Raw genomic sequence first — 23,599 nt, 5'->3', positions numbered from 1 at the left:
GAGAAATCAACTGATAGTGTTATGGGAACTCTTTCATAGGTTACTCTGCTTTTCTATTGCTGTTTTTAAGATTGTCTCTTTATCTTTAATCTTTGGCATTTTAATTATGATGTGTCTTAGCATGGTCCTCTTTGGGTACATCTTGTTTGGGACTCTCTGTGCCTCCCAAGCTTGTATTTCTATTCCCTTTGCCAAATTAAAGAAGTTTTCTTTCATTTATTTTTCAAATAAGTTTTTAATTTCTTGCTCTTCCTCTTCTCCTTCTGGCATCCCTATGATTCAGGTGCTAGAATCTTTAAAGTTGCTCTGGAGGTTCCTCTAAGGCTCTCCTGATTTTTTTTTGAATTCTTGTTTCTTTATTCTGTTGTGATTGAATGTTTATGTGCCCCATAAACATGTTCCATATTGTTGGTTTGAAATCAGGCTCCCTTCCCTTTATTGTTGCTTCCCTGTGGATTTTTCTTTATTTCACTTAGTATAGCCTTCATTTCTTCCTTTATGTTTTTGCCATACTCAATGAGTTCCTTGAGCATCCCGATAACCAGTGTTTTGAACTCTGCATCTGATAGGTTGGCTATCTCTGATTTGTTTAGTTCTTTTTCTGGAGTTTTGGTCTATTCTTTCATTTGTGCCATATTTCTTTGTCTCCTCAATTTGACTGCCTCCCTGTGTTTGTTTCTGTGTATTAGGTAGAGCTGTTTTGATTCCCTATCTTTGCAAATGTGTTAAGTTGTATAGGGTGGAGACTTAGGTACTCACCAGGGCAGGCAACCTGCTTTACCCACTTTGTTATGCTGCCAGGGACTGAGGGTCGGAGAGGGGACAATGCTGCTGCCTGACTTATGGAAGCTTACCTGGCATTTTCCCCATGTCTAGTCACTTCACCCACTTCCCGTACGCAACTGGCGCCCTGCTAGCTGTTGCCCTGATGTTGATTCCCAGATTGCTTGGGTTTGCATATGTTCTAGGTCTATGCAGGCCCTTTAAACAGTCTCTCCTGAGTAACTGGCAGTTTCCTCTGCCCACCTAACCCCCACTGGTTCTTATAGCCAGAAGTTATGAGGCTTTATCTTCCCGGCACTGGAAACCTGGGCTGGGCAGTCTGGCTTGAGGCTAGGATTACTCACTCCCAAGACATCCCTCATGATTTTTAGCCACCATATGTGAATGTGGGACCTCTCATTCCACCACCACTGCAGCTGCCACTGCCTCTCCATGCTACACCATGTTCTCTCTACCCTGGCTCCCCAGCTCCACCACTCCTACCCATCACAATGAATATGTCTTCTTTAAATCCTTGGTTGTCAGACTTCCATACAGTTTGATTTTCTGACAGTTCTGGGTGTATTTTTTTTTTAGGTTAGTTGTGATTTCTGTCATGGTTGTGTGAGGTGAAGCATGTCTACCCATGCCTCCATCTTGACTGGAAGTCTAAACTTATTTTAAATCAAAACATGAGTACTCAAATAATAGTAGACAATTTCAAGAAAAACACACACTTATCTGGTTCAATTGGATTTCATTTGACTTATTTCTTCAGACAGACACTGTTTTTAGTGTGGGTGGCAGAACATACATTAGAAATAATGAATCAGTGGCTTGTAATAATGATACATAATAGGCATTCTCATTCTTTTCACACAAATCACAGACAAATGTGTTCCCAAAGACTCAAAGATTTGTACAGAAATGAGAAACAAAAACCAGTACTGAAGGCCCAATTCTCTAAATAAAAGAGGAATATCACAGAAACACAAGGTAGCAAGGTTTCATTGATCATTTGTCTACCTGGGATCCTGTCAGCAGCATTCAGGTTCAATCCTCTTTCTTATCAGAATGTTTGCCTGGCTGTGTCTTTATGGATTATCTATTTCTGCTGAATAACTTGCAGCAGTGCTGCTAATCAAGAGAGAAAAGAAGCTGCCGTTGGTGATGAAAATTGTTTTCCAGTGACTGATTGTGCTAATCAATCTTCTACAAAGAAAATCAGGAGTAAAAGATGGCCAATAATTGCAAAACACTGCTGTACAGAAAAAAAAACAACTGATGCACAAAGCACAGAAAAGCAACTCTTGAAAAAATGTTGCAGACTTGGCTATTTAAAAACTGTATATATAATGTTGAAAAGCAATTTTTCACAATTTAACACCTAAGCCTTATTTTTAATATGTGGGTAAGGACTATGCTTACTTTATTCTGGTATTAATAGTATCTGACAATACTTTATAATTTGTGAGTAACCTGACATTTCTTGTTAGGAATCTGAAAACATTGAAAGTTATAAAAATTATCAAAATTGCTGGTGCGGTAATTGCATTTAGCCTCTAATTATAATTTTGTGCATATGATAATCACGACTGAGTTTATGGCAGAATATCTTTATATCTAATGATTCCTAACTGTCAGTGCAGCTCAAGAAATGATCTCTAGTGTTTCAGCATTCATTTACAATGTGATTGCAAATTCATTGTGCTATTGCAAGTATGAAATCCAATGTAGTGTTGATTTTACAGGTACTTCTATGTAGATATTGTCAAGTAAAATCTAAAAGGTACATTCTTTATAAAAAATTATGAATTGTTTTTTCCAATCTGTTGTGAACTTAACACAAAATTTTTAGGATTTTGTAACTTGAGTCAATTACATAAGAGGTCTAGAATCATATATGTGAGTAAAATATGTTAGATAATACCTGAAATTTTAGAGATCAATTTTGGCTGCTTAGAAGTGAACACCACATTTCTTTAAATCTAAGAGAGCATCAGTTATAAGTCTCACTGAAAAAAGTTAAGGAAAAAATATATCACAAGTTAAATTATTATATATTGCTTTAATGAAAGTCCTGCATGACACATGATCTGGTCATACCAGCCTCTTCTTCCTTTGAATTTTGCTCTTCCAAGTGATTTGGAACTTTCTCCTGCCCAGAGTGACATTGCTCAGAGTATTTGAGACAATTTCAAAAAAAAAGGTAACCAAAACCTAAGACAGCAGCCATCTATTTATGATGAGAATCTTCCTAAGGTCTTATGAAGCCTTTTTGTATTTCTTTGCATAAAATCATGAAAGCATGTCCATGCCCCCAGTGATAAGTGTTTGCTTTAATAGCATCAATTTTATACCCTACTGCTGTATATACATGCCCAAGTAATTCCATATTTCAAACCGAATGATATTGTAATCACCAATAAATTGTAAAGCAATGAAACTTAACATGTTAATTAATATAAGTCAATGGGAATGATATTAAAAACTATTACCAAGAATGTACATGGGCAGGCAATGACAAGTACTACATAACTGCTAGCTAGACAATTGCAGTTGTAAGGTACAGATACATGCTGACTTCAGAAAACTTAATATGTGAAAAGCGTGCATCTTAGGATTTATTAAATACAGTAATATATTGCAAGGTAAAACTTTAGAGATAAAGATGCTTGATTTCTTCATTTTTCACATGAAGACTAATGAATTAAGAAAGTCTGTTTCAGATGGTGATAGAAACCAGATAAGAATGTTAGTTTTAAAAAATATTTTATTTATTTTTAGAGAAAGAGGAAGGGAAGGAGAAAAGGAGAGAAACTTTGATGTGAGAAACATCAACCAGTTGACTTCTGTATGTGCACCCACTGGGTACTGAACCCATAACCCAGGTACATGACCTAATGGGAAATCGAACTAGCAGCTTTTAGCTTTGCAAATGACACCTATCCAACAGAGCCACACTAGCCAGGGCAAGAATGTTGATTTTTAAGAGGATTTATACTTCATTAATTCCTATTTTGGTGATCTACCCCCTTTGAATGATTCATTACTTTATGACTCTTATTTTCTTGTGCTCAAGCTGTTATTTGATTGAAGAATGATTTATCTCATCAGTCTATCAACCACTAATCATTGAAAATGCCACATAAGTTGCTTTTATTCTTTATAAATTGAATGTACTTGGCAATATAAGATATTCTTAATCCATTATGTAATTTCAATATCTTTGTTACTTTGTGGCAACTAAAGACTAAAAATATTATTCTTGATTAATCTTCCTAAAATAACACTTTCCTTCTGCCAGATTAAATGTCTTCCTTTCTTTTCCTGCATCACTTCTGACTTTCTCTATCTAGTTTTTAAGGCTTTCTATAATTTAGCCACATCTAAATTACTCAATTTTATCTTCCTCTGCCAGAAACCACATTATCCTAATTTTTATTTTTTTTTTAAAGATTTTATTGATTTTTAGAGAAGGGGAAGGGAGGTACAGAGGAAGAGAAACATCAATGTGTAATTGCCTCTCACACACCCCCTGCTGGGGACCTGGCCCACAAACCAGGCATGTACCCTGACTGGGAATCGAAGTGGTGACCCTTTGGTTCTCAGGCCAGCACTCAATCTATTGAGCCACACCAGCCAGGCCTTATCCTGACTTTTAATGTGGTCATTATAATAACTACTCATAAAATGGCTGTAAAACTATTCTTAAAACTTTAACTTCTGCCCAAGGAATCTTCTGAAAGTCAAATAATTTATTGTATTACTTGACTTTGGCTAATAGCATACAATGTGTACCACATCTGGACTTTGAGTATTACTAACTCTTCAATGCATTTGACAGAACCAGAAAAGGAGAACTGTAGTATCAGTTCTGACATTTTCACCTGGCTTTAATGGTCCTTTCTAATGTTGGTTTTAGGGGTGCTTGGTAGACATGTCACACATTAAGTGTATGTGAAAGCCTTCTCAAGCAATATATCTCCTTTTTATTCCTTTATCATAACAGTATATCTCTGTCACTAATGAAGCCTCTTCCTAAAACAAACAAAAAAACAAATTTAATAACTGTTAAACCAGCTATCACTGAGTACTTTAAAATTATCACTATATAACAGATGGCTGATACTGACTTTCGGTAATTATGTCCCTTACACATCTACTCTGCCAAGAAAAAACAGAGCTCAAAAATATTGAAGGACAAACACTATACAAAAATAAGATACTTAAGAGTAAAAATAAACTTACCAGTACCTGAATGTGTTTGTCTTCATAGAGAAAGTATTCTGGATTAGTAAAAGTAATGTATTTTCCCATGTATAATGAGCAATTTTTTCCAAAATTTTTAGGGAAAAATAAGGATGTGCATTGTACACAGGTATAATGATTACATGCCATGGATATAATAATCCCATGTACAGTGCACACAAAATGTGGGTGTGCATTATACATGGGGGTGCATTATGCATGGCAAAATACAGTTTGTTTAGCTATAGGTCAAAAGACTGAGGAGAAATGATACATTGTTTGAGTTGGTATGTGATGGGCACTAATTTCTTTTCACCTTCTCTCTTCTATAATTTAGTAGACTATAGTCCTAAATACATTTTTTAATCTGAAAGCCATGGTCACCTTGTCATAAAGATTAGTCAACTATACTTATGATATAGGCTGCCCTTTTCTTTTTCTTTAATTTTTATTTATTTAGTTTTAGAGAGAGGGGAAAGGAAAAAGAGAGAGGGAAAGAAACATCAATGTGTGGTTGCCTCTCATGTACCTCCCACTGGGGACCTGGCCTGCAACCCAGGCATGTGCCCTGACTGGGACTCAAACCAGTAGCACTTTGGTTCACAGGCCCGTAGTCAATCCACTGAGCCACACCAGCCAGGGCCCTTTTCTTTTTTTTAATTTATTTATTTTAATTGTTGTTCAAGTACAGTTTTCTGTCTTTTACTCCCACCCCAGCCCACACCCCCAGTGCTCCCTACTTCCCTCCCATTTCCAACCCCCTTAGTTTTTGTCCCTGTATCCTTTATACTCTCTCCTGTAAACCCTTCTCCTTTTCCCATGAAATTCCCTCCTCTCTCCCCTCTGGACACTGTCAGCTGATTCTCTATTTGAGTGTCTGTGGTTATATTTTGCTTGTTTGTTTGTTTTGTTGTTTAGGTTCCTGTTAAAGGTGAGGTCATATGGTATTTGTCTTTCACTGCCTGGCTTATTTCATTCAGCATAATGCTTTCCAGGTCCATCCATGCTGTTGCCAAGGGTAGAAGCTCCTTCTTTCTGCTGCATAGAATTTCATTGTGTAAATGTACCATAGTTTTTGGATCCATTTATTTACTAATGGGCACCTAAGTTGCTTCCAACTTTTGGCTATTGTAAATTGTGCTGCTATGAACACTGGTGTGCATAGGTTCTTTTGGATTGGTGTTTCAGGGTTCTTAGAATATAATCCTAGCACTGATATGTCCCCTAGAGCAAGGGACATAAAGGAAAGAATAAACAAATGGGATCTCATCAAAATAAAAGGCTTCTGCACAGCTAAAGAAAACAGCATTAAAATAAAAAGAGAACCAATTGTATGGGAAAACATATTTGTCAATGATACCTCAGACAAGGGTTTAATCTCCAAAATATGCAAAGAACTTACACAACTCCACTCTAACAAGACAAGCAACCCAATTAAAAAGTGGGCAAAGGACTTGAACAGACACTTCTCCAAGGAGGACATACGGAGGATCCAGAGACACATGAAAAGATGCTCCAGATTGCTAGCTATCAGAGAGATGCAAATTAAAACCACAATGAGATACCACTTTACACAGGTCAGAATGGCCATCATAAACAAAGCAACAAACAAGTGTTGTGGAGAGAGGGGGACCCTAGTTCACTGATGGTGGAATTGCAGACTGGTACAATCACTGTGGAAAACAGTATGGAATTTTCTAAGAAAACTAAAAATGGATCTGCCTTTTGATTAAGCTGTCCTTTTCAAATAAAATTATACCATCTTCATAATTATAGATATTATGACTCAATCGCCACTTTTTATATAGTGAAACATACACATGTATTGCATTTTATATTTATATTTATATATACCATATAGATGTGAGTTTTAGATTTATTATGAGCACAGGCTTTACAAATCAAGGTTTTGCAAATCAATATATATGAAAATAAATTTAATATTCAAAAACAGATAATCTCATTAACATGATGGGGTAAAAACAGCCATTAGAAATTACAGCCTCACCCTGACCACTGTGGGTCAGGTGGTTGGATGTCCTGCAAGGCGAAGGGTTGCCAGTTCAGTTCCCAGTTAGGGCACATGCCTTGGTTGCAGGTTTGGTCACTGGTTGGGTGTGTACAGAAGGCAACCAATGGATGTTTCTCTCTCTCTCTCTCTTTTTCCTTCCTTTCTCTTCTCTCTAAAAATAAATAAGTAAAATCTTTAAAACGAAGAAATGGCCTCAATCAATTTCTTCGTATATATAATACATTAATCTTTTTACCCCGATTTTGATGTCTTTTTTAAATTTTAAATCATTTTTACTATTATCTACAACAGTTGTCCCAATTTTCCCTCCTCCACAATTCCACCCCCCTCAGTACCACAGTCAATTCCCAAACTCTTGTCCAGTGTGGTTATCCATCAACCTTATATGAAGTTTTTAAAAGAATACCATGTCAGTGCTCACTTTGGCAGCACATATACTAAAATGGGAACAATACAGAGATTAGCATGGCTTTTGCACAACAATGATATGCAAATTTATGAAGCTTTCCATATTTTCCCCAGTCAGGGCACATACCTAGGTTGCAAGTTTGATCCCTGGTCCAAGTGTGTATGATTCCCAGACCTGGCACATATTGCATCAACGTTTCTCTCTCTCCCTTATTCTCTCTCTAAAAGTAATGAAAAAATGTCCTTGGGTGAGGATGAACAAAATAAATAAAAACATACCATGTGATCTAACTAGTGTGATCCTAGCTGAAATCTATACATATTATATGCAGCTAACATATCTTTATCTATATATTAATATTTAGAAGGGTATATAACCAAATGTAAAATGAGAATGGAGATTAGTATGAGACATGGCATTATAAAATACTATTCTGGTATTCTGGTAAAATGGGATTACTTTGGTGTTACAGTATGTTCATTTTAGGTTAGTTCTTTTTTCAAATACAGAGATTTGCATTTTATTTATTCATAATATAACATGAAAATATTCTATTATGCCTATTAATGAAAAAGCCACCTAATGAAAAAGTCAGGATATTTGCAAATTGCATGACAGGGGTCAAATATGTGCTGTTAGATCACTTTGGTTGCCTTCAGAAATCAGTGGTAATATCTATAAAACTGATAGAGCCTTAATTTGATAAATCAATGTAACCCATGTCTGCACTGGGTATAATAATAGGTAACAGGATTGTTTTAAGAATGAAATGTAGTAATGTAAGTACCTAGTATACAGCCTAGAAATTAGTAAGCACTCACTAATGATTAATTTTCATAAGAAAACTATGTTATGTTATTCTTTTTAATTTTTATTTTTATTTAATTCTTGCTCAAATACAGTTTTCTGTCTTATATTCCCAGCCCTGCCCCCCACCCAGTGCTCCCCACCTCCCTCCCATTTCCGCCCCCCACCTTAGTTATTGTCCATGTGTTCATGTGAGTCCATCCCCTTTTCCCCTATGATTCTCTCCCCTCACCCCTCTGGACCCTGTCAGCCTGTTCCATATTTGAGTGTCATTGGTCATATTTTGCTTGGTTGTTTGTTTTGTTGTTTAGATTCCTGTTAACTGTGACATCATATGGTATTTGTCTTTCACCGCCTGTCTTATTTCGCTCAGCATAATGCTTTCCAGTTACATCCATGATGTTGCAAAGGGTAGGAGCTCCTTCTTCCTTTCTGAAGCATAGAATTCCATTGTGTAAATGTACCATAGTTTTTTGATCTAGCCACAGCGATCAGACAAGAAAAGGAAATAAAAGGCATCCAAATCGGAAAGGAGGAAACAAAACTGGCATTGTTTGCAGATGACATGATAGTATACATGGAAAATCCTATAGCCTCTACCAAAAAACTGCTGGAACTAATAAATGAATTTGGCAAAACAGCGGGATACAAAGTCAATATCCAGAAATCAAAGGCATTTTTGTATACCAACAATGAAACAGAAGAAGCAGAAATCAAGAAAAAAATCCCATTCAATATAGCAAAAAGAAAAATATCTGGGAATAAACCTAACCAAGGAGGTATTTTATTTTTTAAGATTTTATTTATTTATCTTTAGAGGAGAAGGGAAGGAGAGAGGAAGAGAAATATCAATGTATGGTTGCCTCTCATACGTCTCCAGCTGGGAACTGTCCTGCAACCCAGGCATGTGCCCTGACTGGGAATCGAACCGCAATCCTTTTATTCACAGGCCCACGCTCAATCCACTGAGCCACACCAGCCAGGGCTTGAAAACTGTTATTTTAGTTTTTTTTACTTAACATCATATCAGCAAATACACACATCTTGAAAAAAATTATGACCAAATTAGTTACATAATGCTAAACCAAGAGTTGAGGAATCCATTACACCATATAGTAAACATGTAGACGTTGTGCTGATAGGTACTTTGAATTCCCATGTATGTTTCACAATGAACACTATCTGAAGATATTTCAAATGGCAGCTTTTCCAATTCATAGATTTCTACTTTGAGGGACTACATTTACAGTTATATTAATTTAGAATTAATGTATTATGTGGGGGCAACTTTGCCCTCAAGTTCCCCCATCCGCCACGGATGAAAGTAAACACTACCAAAATATAATCTGCTTGGGGAGGAGAGGTGGCCAGTTTCTCCGAAGATAAAAAGGTCTTGAGCCCTTCCCTCCAGGGGCTTTTATTGGGTTGTAATACACAGGAATACAGGGCGGCAAGGATCAAACAGTAGATAACATTTCAAAGAAATCTGAGGGCTTACTATGAGTCAGAGTCTGTCAGGAAGAGTTTTAGGGTTTCTTGCTCGAACCCTTAACATATGAATGAAAGCACTCTTAGCAGAGCAGATTTCACAGGTTTATCAGGAAGTCTTTGTGATACCAGATTTTTCCCCAGGACACCCTCTAGCAAGGCAAGGAGCCGCACCCATCCCCATCAGGTTTTCAGGCTTAAGGGAATTAGAGCCAGGAAACGCTTTTCCCAGAGGACTTGGGCTATGTCACATAGCCGGGGGCAAGGGTCCATTGCTCACTCTTTGTCTCAGCCCCCGAGTCCTTCCATGATGGCCTCCCAAGTGACTGAGTCTGGCTTAGGTTGCCCCTCGCTGTGAGGAGACGTACCCATCATGGACTACTCACCATGCTTAGGGGGCAGGGAGGAAGCTGAGGCAGCGTTTGCTACCAAAGACAAGCTTTGTCTCCTGTGGCTCAGCCATGGGGGGCAGTTACAATTCCTGAATCCAGGCAGAGCGGTCCACAACAGTATTAGAAACCTCACTTCACCTTTGCATACTTCTAACATAATTGGCCAGCCATGTCTGCGACTCTTAGAAAAAAAAATTATGTTAAGGAAGGAAACTATGATATTCTTTTTAAACTGAAACATCCATTAATGGAGCGAGAAATTCACAGGAGGCAATCACCATTGCAAATCAAAGCTCCAAAGTATTTTCTGAAATTTATTTTCTCTTTGTTGCTAGTTACTATACAGACCACCATACTAACCAGTGGCGGAAATGAAGGTTTCAAGGGACATGAGTAGAGAAATAACCACAAATAGCCACAAAACTCAACTCTGAATATTTCACAGCACTGTTAACTTTAGTAAAGGTTAAGGTAGTGGCTTAAATTTGTCACTTTAAAAAATTTTTCAGCCTTGGCTGGGTAGCTCAGTTGGTCTGAGACTTGTCCCCATAGGCCAAGGTTGTGGGTTTGATTCCGGGTCAAGACACATACCAGAACAAACCAATGAATGCATAAATAAAAGGAACAACAAATCAATGTCTCTCTCTCTCCTGCTCTCCAATCAATAAATTAAAAAAATTTTTCTTCAATCAACATGGAGCTGCTCCAGGTGAAGCAGAATCAGGGATCCTAGCATCTGTCTTCTGAAGGAGGATCCTTGGAGTCCCTAGATCTTTCCACTGAACAGAACTTTGAAAAGACCTGAGTTAAAGGATAACCAAAAGGAAATAAACACAGAGGAAAACACAAACCTAGATAATATGATTTATAAGGTGCAGTTTGCTTGTTTTCAATTTGAGAACTTCTAGAAAGAAGCTTTTCTATGAAATTGATAGAGTATCACCAGGAAGCAAAAACTGCGATATCTATCATGAAAAAAAAGCACATACATATATTTAGATTCCTGAAGGTCTCAGCTCAACAATGCTAAGTCCAAAATGAGGTTCATTTGCTCATGCTGGCCCTAATTTTACTTTCCTTATAAGCTCTACTTCTTAGTTTAGCACCTAAACTCTTCCAAAGCATTGACACAGTCAGGCCCACTCTCTCAAGGAAGACTCTGCAGCAAAACCTTATCTGAATACATTGTCATACTTGAACACAGAGTACAATAGATCCACACCTACGGTATCAGTTGTGGTTTCACAACACAACATTCTCCAACCTCCTTAGAAGTCTAAGTCCTGATTTTATTTACCACCCATTATCATATACTGGGAGTCCATTTCCTAAGGAGAGTCACCCTTGCAGCTCCATTTCAGTTTCGTAGCACCCCACACACCTAAAGAGTGTTGCTAGTGATTCTGTGGGGAAATATCAAATTAATTTGATGCTATCATGATCTATTAATTTGAATATTTCCAACTTAAGTGATCATCATCAGAAGATGGCATAAATATTCTAAATAAGAAAGTGAACGAATATTTAGAGACAGTTTCCTGTTAAGAAATACAAAGAATGTTTTAAAATTATAGTGCACAATCCAATATGAATCATTTTCTTACTTATGATATAGCTCTTCTTTACTGTAGAGACTATGTCTTATGAAAATGTAAACATACTCTCTTTATCTACATTAATGTCAATAACTAGAATTTTTCAAAAGTAAAAATCTGTGTAAGTCTAGAGTCAAATCTAGAAAAAAATTAAATACTTATTTCAGTTTATACTTTCAATATGAAATACCTATTTTTCCTGCCACTTTAAAGGAAACAAACATGATAAATGTTATTAACATTTAATGGATGATTAATAGCACTGTCTTTTCCATAATAATTTATTATAAGAAGTGTTTTATCATGTTCAAGAGACATGTAAATAATTCTATGCAATGCCATTTATAAGTGCTTTATAACAGGGTGGTAGAACATTATTTAGAACCTGTTTCAAACCTGAAAAAGATAAAAACAAACCTAATGACTGGATCTTAAAAGTCTGTGTCTCATCAACCAAGATTCTTAAATCATTTCTAAATGTTACCTTGATTTAAAAGGCAACCACCATTTCTTATTCAGTTTTGCCCTCAAGTAGAAATAGAAAAATCTACAGCACTGAACCTGGAGTGAGCACCATAGCACAGAAGTGTTAGGTGGGGTGGTAACAAAAGCTCCAGATCATTACCTGTCATCAAAGCCTAGATAGAATATTCTGTTACAACTTTTACATAGATTCTAAGTAAGGGATATATTAGAAGAAAGGAGTTTATGACACTTTTTAGATAAACCTTTCAAACTAACTTACTGATACTAAACCTAACTTAGAAATAAATGCCACCTATCATTGGAAAATGGGAAATTTCCAAACTTATGTGGCATTTTTCTCCTTCCTAGCCTCTTGATGGAAATTTTATCTTAATTCTTCAATTGCAGATTTTTGGAATGTCATAACCACTTCCAGAAACTGTGGTGATGAGAAAAATTCACACTGGCCTCTGATGGAGGTAAGGCATCAAGCAGTTCTAGTTGACTTTGGGTGGGTGAGGTGGAATGGAGTATCGAGGTGAGGTAGGGATGCCATGGAGGTTGATACCTCCTTAGCCACTGGTCCTTACACTTAAGGATTTTAGGATCACATTTTCCTTCCAGAACCCATTCTCCTTAATGCCTTGCATCTGCTTTTTGCAAGGCTTAACACATTGGCTAAATTCTTGAGCATGTGCAATCAGAAATATCACATTGAGATACAATAGAAAATAAATTTTATATAGATTTGGGTAAAAGAAACAAACTGAAGGAAAAAATAACAAAACTCCTACACTGCTACAATAAGCACTAATCCAAAATTTAACAAAAGCAATTTCACACTTTAAAAAGATGTATCTAATACTGTAGTTGTTGTTTTGTAAATAGGAGACAGTGGTCCAGCCAAGGTCCCCAGGACTTTGGGGAGTTCCCACTTGGTTATCTCTTTACCTTTAATCTTTTTCTTGTCACAACCACCCTCCCTGCTCACATATGCCTCCTTTCTCTGCCTCAAGCTCCTCTCCTCTATACTTTTCTTACCCATTTCTGCAGAATTTCTTTTCCTAAATATAACACTGATCATACTGTTACCCAGCAGCAAGTGGGGTCCCACTGCCTGCCACCACCCTTTGGGCAAAATTCCAGAGGCAAAGTTTTGGTGATAAAGGGAAGAAGTCTTTCGTCAAAAGCTACACAATTTTGCAATAACACCTTTCCACATGAATTAGTCACTTAAGCCTATCAATAAAGGCTTTAACTGCTGAGTTCTCTGATCATTCCTTATGTTAGTTTTTTAATTATCTTATTTGTATAAGATTAGTTTACAAATGAAAACAACATAAGATACAAAAGCTACACAATTTTGAAAGAAAGGCAGTCTTCTGCCTCGGAGGCTGTCCCCTCTAGAGCAGTGGTCCCCAACCATTTTGGCCCCAGGAACTGGTTTCATAGAAAGCAATCTTGACACAACAGGGGGTGGGGGAAAGAGACAGGAGGTAGAGCTCGGGAGCTGCTTGGCCACCACACACTTCATGCTGTGTCCCCTGGTTCCTAACAGGCCATAGCTAAGGGGTTGGGGACCCCTTCTCTAGAACATCCAATGAAGAATAACCCTGCCACCCTCTGCCAAGTCAGCCTGACCCAAGGCTGGGACCAGGGTTTCCTCTCCCATACAAAATCCATCCAAATTACTGTTCTTTGGGAAACCAGGAAGCTGCAGCAGGATCATCCTGGCATTCTTGTGGAAGAGAGCCAGAGGGTCAGTGTCTGCCCTCTTTTTATTTTAAATCTTCTGGCCCATAATTCCTCACTTTCTGGAGGTATTCAGCTTCTCAGCCAATCCTGTTCTAAACTGTTTAACACTGCCTCGGGCTACCTCCTGCTTTAACCCCTTCCTACTCTTCCCCAGTGATCTGATCAGGTCTCTCTGTATCAATACCACTCCTTTGGGGACCTGTCATTCCTTACATTAGCATTTCTCACCCAAGATCCTCAGAACACATGTGTTTCTGGATAGGTTGCATGGTGTTTGGTTAAAAAAATGAATTTGTGATCAAATATACTTGGAAAACACAGGGTAAACAGAGTTTCTCTACTCATAACCTTTGGTATCCCAAAAACTCAATGTGAATTTCCAAGTTGGAGTTAAGATATAAAGTATTTTCCAAACTTATTGGTTCATCAAAATTGTTTTTTTGCAGTACATCTTCCAATATTTTGAAGGACACTTTTGAGATAGTAGTCGACAGTATAATGACTGAATTCTAAATCTGGAAAGATTTAGAAAGAGAGGGAATAAAGATGAGGGAATAAATCTGGAAAGATTTAGAAAGAGAGAGAGAGAATAAACTAGAATAAATTCTAGTCCATGAATTTCAAAATAGGACCCTGCATTAGTTTCCTTGGGCTGCCATACAAAGTAGCATAAACTGACTGGCTTGAAACAGCATAGATATGAGTTCCAGCCATGAATTGTATAAAAGAGATATTTATTGAAGAAGATATAAGATACAGAAACATTGTATATAGGACAATGATGCCTCAGTCTCCTTCAAAGTAGGCACCTTGGTTTTCATCTTTATGGTCACAAGGTGGCTGCTGCACTTCCAGCCATCATGTCTCCCAGTTTTCACACAGTTCTCCCAGCATCCCTTCCACTGTTCAAACCACTCTGCAAAATCCTTTGTTGGAATCACCATCAGCTGCTCCATCATATGTTCCTTCTGCTTTGGTAGCAGAAGCTGCAGAATGAATTTTGCCATGATAGTTTCATGCCAAGACCCTGTGTCAAAATTTTGGACACAGTAGTTTTTGGAATCCCCAGATCAGGTTTTAGTTCTTGCACTGCTAGTTGCTGATATTTGTTGATTGCAGTTCATACACATTCAACATTCTCAGGTGTTCTGCTTATTGCAGGCCTTCCGGAATGTGGATCACTTTCAGCAGATTCTTGACCATCTTTGAAGCATTTGTGCCACATTTTTATTTGCACTGCACTCATTGCATTATGCCTGAAGTCCTTCAGAATCATCTGAATATTTTCCATGGGGGGAATGTTCAAGCTTCTTGCAAAATTTGATGCAGATTTGTTGCTCCACTCACTCAGTCATTTGAATGACTGATGTCATGGATGAGCATGACAATACATGTGCTCATCCAACAGCATCCACTGCCCACATTGACTAATACAGTGAAGTCATCATTGTTCATTCATGCATATTCCAGTCAACTCACCTTGGTTGCCATGCTACATCGATGTGGCACAAACCATTATCATTATATTAACAATGGCTAGACTTTTTCCAAACAGATCTTATATATTCTCTCCCAGCTTTGAACATTTGATGTCAAAGATCAAGGTGTCAGCAGAGCCATGCTCTTTCTAAAGTGTCTAGGAGAGGATTCCCTCCATAGCTGTTCCTGGTTTTTAGTAGTTGCCAGCAATTCTTGGCATTCTTTGCCTTGCAGCTGCATAATTCCAATTACCGCCTCAATCATCACATGGCCATCTTCCCTCTGTGTCTGTCTTCACATCAACTTCCCTCTATGTGTGTCTTTGTGTCCAAATTTTCTTCTTCTTTCAAGAGCACCAATTACTGGATTAACATCCACTCTAATCTAGTTTGACCCCATCTTGACTTGATTGCATCTAAAATACCCTATTTCCAAATAAGTTCACATTCTGAGGTTACAAGTAGTTATGAATTTTGGAGAGACACTATTCAACCTAGCACAGGCCCCAACCATCTTTGCAGTATTTCCCATCACTATTCTTTTACTGTTTCCTGTATTTCAACTAATAAGGTTCAGTTACCATGCTTTCCTTCCTCTTTAGTTCAGACCTGCAGATTATGTCCTGAGATGAGTTATCCTTGAGACAGATCCTATATGTAGGCTCACTGGACAACTATACTAATTCACGCTCCCTCAGTTTTTCCTACTATTGAAGGTAGAAAGGAACATACTTGAGATCCCAGCCACCCTTGCGGCTATGGGTGGCCATGTGAAAATCTCCACACAAAACTCCTTAGGGAAGGTTGTCATCAAAAAATGAAAATGCAAATTATCATAAGGAGAAGAAACAATTCCTTTTCATTTTACTCTTCTATTGTCTCCCTACCTAGAAAATTGGGAGACATGATGGCTGGAAGTGCAGCAGCCACCTTGTGACCATAAAGATGAAAACCATACATACCACATGGGGTAAAACAGGAAGATCAAAGCAGCTTGGGTGCTTGCTAACACCATGGATTCCCTGTTCCTTGCACACGTGCAAGAGCTACTGTTTACAGGGTTTTCTTCAGCTAGCAGCCAAGTTTAATCCTGATTAATAAGCCTCTTCTATTTGTTAAATTCAAGTTCTGTCAGTTCTCAATAATCAGACACTGCTTTCTATAGCTGAAAAAAGGCTTTCTTCTCTGAATCAACCTAACGACTGATTGCGAGGATTCATTTATCAATTAATCCTGCCCTGCTAGGCAGCATTTGTTCTATCCTACTTTTGAACTGTTATTTCAACATTTTGTGTACCTTAACTCCTCTCAGATTTACCTATATAACTAAATGTAACATAGTATTGTATGACTCACAAGTATATTATAACATACTTAAGAGAAAGTGTGGCTTCTTACACTTCCTTCTACTTCACAGCATACAATAGCTAAAGTATTTTATCAGAACATATCCGCCATGTTATTAAATTTGGGGAGGTTGTAACTATCTGTAAAGGCATTATCTAATACTGTCTTCTCAAATAGTTCTTTTTGCTGAATCTTCTGCTACATTCATCAGATTGACTTGTTGATATCCTGCACAATAAACCTGGAAGCAAATGTTGCAGAAATTTTCTATAAGGAATACTTAGTCTACAAATTGATTTCTTTGAGGCAAGAAATTAAGTGTCTGCTACTCAGAGTCAGTTCAAAGTTTGTTTTTTGTTCATACCATGAATTCTCTCTGCTCTTGGAATTCGACTCTTGGCAGAAAGATAGACAGGCCTAAAATGCTCTTCTGGGAGTCCAGAGAGAAGGAGCCAGAAAGGACTGATGCTGACATTTGCAGTAAACTTTAAATAATTTGGTAAATGTTCCATTTATCCTAAAATAACCTTTTGACAAGTAGAGGAAAATTTCTTTATAATAATGGTTTCTGAAGGTGACTGTATATATTTGCTTAGGCCTGGCCTCATAGCATGGACAGAGCTGAACCTTTACTTAGTGCCTTTGCTATACATGTACACATTTATAAATATACACATGTAACCAACACACATGTATTCATAAATATGTGCACATATTTATCCTGCACTAATCTTTATGTACCTTAAATATGTCATATCTTCTAGGTAAAAATGGAGAAAGAAATGTCTATAGCATTTTCAGCATAAAATTTATAACAAGAAGTTTCTGTTGTCTCACCATGGGGATAAGAGGTTCACGATCTAATGGCAACTATTTTGTTTTTAACTAGGATTGGAGAAATCCCAGAGCTCAGATTCTTTTACAAGTGTTGTTTGAAAACAGAGTGCCATGCCACACCTCTCCTACATAATCTATGTGAGCCACCCACCCCAGCATTCATTTAGCTCCTTAAATGCTGCACCATCTTCTTTCCTGATTCAGACACTCTGCCCATATTGTTCTTTTCTGTTTCCTGGTTAACTGGTACTTTTCTTCCAAATCCCTCAGTAGATTTCCCCTCCTTAGGGAAACCTTAACTGGAATAAGTGCTAAGTGAGCTCCTCCTTTTATAGTATTTTATAACCTTGAGTATATTACTTTTATTGTTCTCATTAAAGGCTGAAATTTTACATTTATTTGTGTGATTATTTCATGAAAGGTTGTCTCCCGCACTAGACTATAAGCAAAGAAGGCAAGAGTTATCTAGTTTGTATAATATTTCCTCCCGTGAACCTATTACAGTGACTGTTACATACACAGTAGATAAATAATAAACATTTGTTGATTTGATAGGAAGTTATCTCTGAAAGATCAGAAAGCACAAAGCATTACTGCCTTGTATCAGAATATATTCAGCTGCAAAAAGACCAGCTGACTATGGCTCAAACAATACAGGAAACTTACTGATTTACAAAGCTACATAGTCCAGATATGGGATGGATATCAAGGATGGTTTGGTTCAAGGGATCAACGGGGCCTATAAGAACCCTGATCCTTTTCACTTCTCTCCTTCTGCAACATTCTCTTTGACTTGGCTCCCCTCCATCATCACAAGTTGACTGACTGCCAAAAACTCCAAACGTTACATGCTTTCTTCTCTATATACCCAGGGGGAAAATACTCACCACAGTAAAAGAAAGAAATGTACAGGTTTTGAATAGCGTCCACCCAAAGTTTGTATGTTGAAGCTCGAACCTGCAGTAAATAGAATGTGACTGTATTTAAAAATAGTCTTTAAAAGGTTAAAGTGGGGCAATGAGGGTGGGCTCTAATCCAATATGACTGGTGTCCTTATAAGGAGAGGAGATTAGCACACAAACAACTCTGAGGGAGGAATGTTCATGTTAGTTTACAGCAAGAGGACAGTCATTTACAAGCCAAAGACAGTGGTTCAGTAGAAATCAAACCTGCCTATAGGTTGAACAATTCTATCCTCCAGAACTGTGAGAAAATACATGTCTGTCATTTCAGCCACCTAGTCTGGAATTTTGTTATAGCAGCCCTAAAGTACCAATACATGGAGATAATGTCATTAAACAATCAATTAGGCAGCTGTATAGAACTTAGTGGAAGTACAGTGAGAACACAGAGTTTACACAGGGGTCTGACACATTTACGTGGCTTTTCACTGGACCCTGGATTCCCTCATCATATACAGTTTCCGGTGATATTCTCGTGCAAGAAAATTCCTATCAGAATAGAAAAATATTCAAATTCCTCCTTTTTTATACTCAGGCTTCTATATTACTGTGCTTTCATATCAGGCTTACATCATCCTCTTAGAAGACTTACCATAAGAATCTACATATATTTACGTGAAAGATGTTTATAAATACTGTGTATTTTTGTCTCTTCGTAAAAACTCAACAAAAACATGTACATTACTTATTCAGCAAGAGAAAATAAGGTCTTCTCAAATTGGCTTGTCTAAAAAGCAGCCATGCCTCTCAACATTCTGTGGTTCTGGAAAGCCAATAGCCCTACAGTCCAGCTACAAGGACTCTTACCATAAAGCCATCTCTTCAGCAGATGTTCCCACTTCCTCAATGTGACTGTTAGTGGAAGTGAAGTTAGAGTCGACATTTTCCAACAGTTGGCAAATGAAAGATAAATTCAGGGCCCTGCATCTACATAGACCACAGAAGGGTTATTACAGAAACCTCTCGATCAGAAGGGGAAACAACTACAGCATAAACCTACTAGCCCATGAAAGACCTGAAATCTAAATCCCCTGCTTTTTTTCTCTTACTTTGCAGTTCTTATATCAAACATGAACATAGGGCCACACACTCAGCTGTGCCAGAATTTCAGATTAGTTTATCGCTTTAAAACTCCTCATTTGAATTTCTGTAATGATCTATTCTACTACCATGCTGGTTATATTCCATGTGCTCTGTGCGGTTCTGTGCCTCAGGAGGCTGACCTCTACAGATGTCATATGCTACACTACCTTCTTGTCCTTTGATTTGGCCAGTGGGATGAGAAAGCAGGAGGTAGTCAGTTTTCCACCCAACATTTTTCTGCTGCTGGGCAAAACCCTAATCAGAGTATAGTCACCTTCTGCTATTCCAGCTATGCTTTCTGCCCTGCCACATTGTGGGAAAATCTAGGAATTTCCAGGTAAGAAGGTATCAGGCAGGTTGGCGTAAGGCATACAGGAGATCCACTTGGAAGTTCAAATTACCAAGCAGTATGGTAGGATTTCTAAATGTTAATAATTTTTGCTACATAGGTTCTTGCTGGCTGAATTCAGCCCTAGTTCTGCTCTGTAGGAGACTAGTTTGTCTTGGCCTGGCAAATGTGATTCAGCTCTGTATAGAAAACCTACAGAAGCAAAGTGGTGGGCAGGAGCCATACCTTCAAACTGAGTTTTCCCATGGGAATCAGGCCTAGAAAATGCATACAGACTGTTATGGCTTGCTCTTGCTAAAACTCCATCACCCTGGTCTGAACCAACAAATGTGTATTGTCTATCTTCAAGGTAATTTCCAAAGCCTGTGTGAATTTTCCCAGGGACAGAGCTAATCATCTCATCGCCATTCCCCTCTGCATGTTATTTTCATTTCCTTGATTGCACCTAAAATGTAGACAATAATATTCTATGCAATAGATAATAAATCTTTCTCTGATGTAAGACCCCAGGAAAAAAATAAAAGCCTGTCTATGCAAGGGTCAGGGCTCTCCCCTCTTGAGAGAGTGGCTGAAGCATTCATAGGCACTCTCCCCATGAAAGAGTAGCCATGCCGTCTCCTTTTTCTCCACAGGATTGCTGTTGCCTGTGCATTTATTCTCGTCTTCAGTCACAACAGGCAGACTCTGCTGGACAGAGTCCACCACACTGCTCTAAGCCATGGCCTGTTCGTGGGAGTGAGCGGGAGTGAAGCTTCTGCTAAACTATTCCATGGCCTAAATGAGGCACAATGACCTCACCAAATTATAACCCAGTATTTTTTTAAAAAAGAAAACGAGTATAAAACTTTCTGTGATTTCAATAAACAACTTAACTAGCTTGAACCTAAATTTCTTCAACCAAAAAGTGGAGATGGTACATACCTCATAGGATAGCTCTAGAGGTAATTGAACTCTGCATGTGTAACATGCTCAGTATTGTGAATGACACCTAGTATAAGGATGGTACTGGAGCAACTAATCTATATTTTGAATTTGTAATGAACATAACAAGTATTACACATACTTGCTATAGCAATGCAGAAGTCATTACCTTTCAAAATAATTTGGAATACTTTTATTTAATTGTTTGTATTTACTTTTTCCATAGAAAACTCAGAACAGCTCCATCCCCTCTTTGTTACAAGATAAAATTTTATGAGGTTGTAATTTTAACCTTATCCCAACCCAACCCAACCCTTTTCACTCTCAACAGTTGCACTTTTGCTATGCTGGTGTTTCTCCTCTTAAATCAGAGAAGAAAATGCTTTCTTTTAAATTTTTTTGAAGTCCTGAAATAGGCAAGAAAAAGATTTTTACATTGAAATGAACCATCTGGCCACTTTATCCTGTTCTACATCTAACATCCATAGTTACTATAATATTTATTTATTGGGTTCTTTATTCATAAAACTGATATTGCCACTATAAATTGCCATGACTAGTCAGCAACTGCTTTTAACTATTTATATTCCTTTTTCCAACTAAGAAAAATTCTCCTTATGAGATAGAATTAGGAAATGTTCATGAAAATTAGAACATTGATTAAGAAATATAGATCCAGCCCTGACCTGTGTGGCTCAGTGGGTTGGGTGCTGTCCCACGAAACAAAGGGTTGTCAGTTCCATTCCCACTCAAGGTACTGGGTTGTCAGTTCAGTTCCCAGTCTGAGCATGTGCAAAAGGCAACAGATACATGTTTCCCTCTCACATCAATGTTTCACTCCCTCTCTCCCTCTCTTCCCCTCTAAAACTAAATTTGAAAAAAATAAAACCTTTAAAAAAATCTAGATCCAAACTTTAATTCTGCCACTAATTTTGTAATCACCATCAATTCACTTAATTTCCTCACCAGTTAAATGTAGGATTGAATAAGTGATCCTTAAGAAACCCTTCAGATTCAGTTATTATCTCTGGCTATTTCTAAGGTATTTTAGCAGAAAATAGCACCTAATATATTGTCAGCAATTATATCATGGACGTGTGCATTTAATAATCATAGCAACCCTACTTTGTAGATAAGAAAGAAAACTGTGAGGCTACTTGAGTTTCTAACTCAAGATCTTACCAGGAATTAGTGTGTCATAGCTTGAAAAGATCATTTTGAATTCAAATCCTATAACTCACTGAATATTACCTTATCTGATGATGATTTTCAAAATAAACTAGAAGCTTAAATGACTGGAGAAAAAATAAAAGTTTCACGAGCAATCAGTCAGCCAGTAAATAAGTAAGCGACAATTTTAGCAAATTTGAAAGACTGCTAGGCATTCAAAATGTGCCAGTTAATAAATGTGGAGATATTTTTAATCCACTTATTTAAAAAATTATAAATATAACTGCATTTCTAGGGAACAGAATAACAGCTACAAGAAAGAACATATCTTTCTGCCTCAGTGGAACCAGGGATTGTTTTACTCGAAGCAACTCCCAAGAGCATAGCACCAGCTGCTTATTTGCCTGCTGTGCTTCTCAGGCAGGTGTTTCTTTGTTGTGTGATTGTGGAATTCAATGGATGGTTGGCTCATGATCTGCAAATTGCCACTTACATATTTAACTTTATAGTCAGCAGTTTTTCTGGATAGATTATATCAGTTTCCTAAGATTTACATGAAACCAGTGACTCTGAAATTCCTACTGGTGGAAGTTATAAAAAGATTCACAGGCTACGGGTGTTTTGATTGTTTTATAAATAGAAAAGACTAACAAATATAATCTTAAAAGAAAATTTAAGCCCTGGCTGGTGTGGCTCAGTGGATTGAGTGCCAGCCTGTGAACCAGAAGGTCGCCGGTTCGATTCCCAGATAGGGCACATGCCTGGGTTGCCGGCCAGGTCCCCAGTAGGGGGCACATGAGAGGCAACTGCCCATGGATGTTTCTCTCCCTCTCTTTCTCTTTCCCTTCCCCTCTTTAAAAATAAATAAATAAAATCTTTAAAAAAGAAACCTTAAAATGTAATATACATTTTAAGTTATCTTTTTTACTTAATTCTTGTTCAAGTACAGTTTTCTGTCTTATATTCCCAGCCCTGCCCCTCCCCAGTGCTCCCAGCCTCCCTCCCCTTTCCACCCCCCACCCTTAGTTGTTTTCCATGTGTCCTTTATACTTGTTCATATGAGTCCATCCCCTTTTCCCCTATGATTCTCTCCCCTCTCCCCTCTGGTCCCTGTCAGCCTGTTCCGTATTTGAGCATCTTTGGTCATATTTTGCTTGCTTGTTTGTTTTGTTGTTCAGATTCCTGTTAACGGTGATATCATATGGTATTTGTCTTTCACTGCCTGGTTTATTTCGCTCAGCATAATGCTTTCTAGTTCCATCCATGATGTTGCAAAGGGTAGGAGTTCCTTCTTCTTTTCCATTGAATTCCATTGTGTAAATGTACCATAGTTTTTTGTTATCTTATTAAAAGGAAATTACTATAGCCATCTCTGTGTCAGTATTGTGAGGATGAAGGGAATGATATTGAAAAAACTTTTTTTTAAATGTGAGATGATATTGCTCTTGGTTAACTATTAATCTCATTTATAAAGTCTTTAAAAGAAATACTTCCCT

General features: G+C 37.7%; 1 non-coding gene and 1 pseudogene across 1 annotated transcript; both read left to right on the top strand.

The window, feature by feature from the left end:
• Window positions 1–23,599, top strand: part of LOC118985137 (malate dehydrogenase, mitochondrial-like) — a 54,306-nt pseudogene that overhangs the window by 19,059 nt on the left and 11,648 nt on the right.
• On the top strand, window positions 7,459–7,562 carry LOC118985142 (U6 spliceosomal RNA). Its single transcript, XR_005066064.1, has one exon. It is a non-coding gene; the product is annotated as a U6 spliceosomal RNA (small nuclear RNA).

The sequence above is a fragment of the Sturnira hondurensis genome, unplaced genomic scaffold (genome assembly GCF_014824575.4).
Source record: "Sturnira hondurensis isolate 20B ecotype Veracruz unplaced genomic scaffold, ASM1482457v3 Scaffold0004091, whole genome shotgun sequence".
Taxonomy (NCBI): domain Eukaryota; kingdom Metazoa; phylum Chordata; class Mammalia; order Chiroptera; family Phyllostomidae; genus Sturnira; species Sturnira hondurensis.
The sequence above is the reverse complement of the archived record's forward strand: the minus strand, read 5'-3'. Positions and strand labels throughout refer to the sequence as shown.